Below are 1,655 nucleotides of genomic sequence, written 5' to 3' on the forward strand. Positions count from 1 at the left end.
AAGAAAGCAATACAAGAAAACATTTTTATTCGGGGGAAGGGAGCCCATCTTGCTCTCTCCTGGAACAGGAGCTAGAGGAGGAGGAGGGTCACAGCTCAGCGTGCTGCCAATCTGGGCCCACGCTACTAGTTAACCAAGCTCAATGGGCTGTAGTTGAGTGAAATAGTAAAGCTGCAAAAACACTGTGGAGTTGTTTTCTGGTGTAAATAAAAGAAGAAGAAGAAGAAGAAGAAGAAGAAGAAGAAGAAGAAGAAGAAGAAGAAGAAGAAGAAGAAGAAGAAGAAGAAAAAGAAGAAAGAGATGACGAGGGGAGGAAGAGATGACAAAAAGTTTCCCAAGTCACCGCCAGTTGGCCCAAGGCAGGTGCTGGAGCAGGGGCTGCGCCCAGCCAGAACACATTGGACTTGGTTGTGTGACAAGAACACCTCTATCGTTTGTGTGGGGTTTCTATCCTTCTCTCTCAAAATATGGCAAAGGTTCAGGTGAACAATGTAGTGGTGCTGGACAACCCTTCTCCTTTCTACAACTCTTTTCAGTTTGAAATCACATTTGAGTGCATAGAGGATTTGTCGGAAAACTTCGAGTGGAAAATTATCTATGTGGGCTCAGCAGAAAGTGAAGAATATGATCAAGTTTTCGACTGTGTTTTAGTGGGCTCTGTTCCTGCAGGATGGCATACGTTTATATTCCAGGCTGATGTGCAAAATCCAGGACTTATTCCAGATGCAGATGCAGTAGGTGTAACAGTTGTGCTAATTACATGTACCTATCAAGGTCAAGAATTTATTAGAGTGGCCATTATGTAAATAGTGAATATATGGAGACAGAATTAAGGGAAAACCCATCAGTTAAACCCGACTTTTCTAAGCTTCAAAGGAATATTTTGACATCTAATCCCGGTATCACAAGATTCCACGTTAACTGGGAAGACAATACTGATAAACTGGAAGATGCAGAGAGCAGTAACCCAAACTTACAGCCACTTCTTTCAACAGATGCATAGCCTTCAGCATCAAAGGGATGGTCAATATCAGAAAATTAATTAAATGTCATGTTCAAATCCCATATGGACTGCATGTGACTACCTGCCATCCCTTTAGTACATGTTAAGCTATAAAAACAAACAGAACTATTTCCCTGAAATACTTTAAGTACACAGTCAAGACAAAATGTTAAGAATTTGTTTTAAAAACATCCTGTAGAAAGTTTATAAGAACCAGTATTTGATCAAATTGTGAAATATAAATAGAACTATTATTAAGTAAAAAAAAAAGAAAAAAAATCCTTTTATGAAATGATTATTTCTAGATACCTAAACCAGGGAAGGACAAAGTACAGAACACACACACACACACACACACAAAATAATCAATATCATTATCAATATCATTCAAAAATTTTAAATAAATTATTTTCTGCTACAAATATTTCTCCCAACAACAACAATAGCAACAACAATAATAACAACAACAACATTCACTATGACCCATTTAGATTTTCAACAGCGATGTGAGGATGATTTGATACTAGGAAAATATTCAATATAATTAGTCATATTAAAAAAAATGGTTATTTAAGTAGATATTAGAAAAGGGCTTTTAAAGTGTATTGCGTGGTGAGCTACTGATTAGAACCACAGGAGGGATTGTGGAAGA

General features: G+C 37.3%; 1 pseudogene; it reads left to right on the top strand.

The window, feature by feature from the left end:
* Nucleotides 1-467: 467 nt before the first annotated feature.
* Nucleotides 468-1,146, top strand: LOC140498260 (histone chaperone ASF1 pseudogene; annotated as a pseudogene).
* The last annotated feature ends 509 nt before the right edge of the window (nt 1,147-1,655 follow it).

Source organism: Notamacropus eugenii, chromosome 4 (assembly GCF_028372415.1).
Source record: "Notamacropus eugenii isolate mMacEug1 chromosome 4, mMacEug1.pri_v2, whole genome shotgun sequence".
NCBI lineage: Eukaryota > Metazoa > Chordata > Mammalia > Diprotodontia > Macropodidae > Notamacropus > Notamacropus eugenii.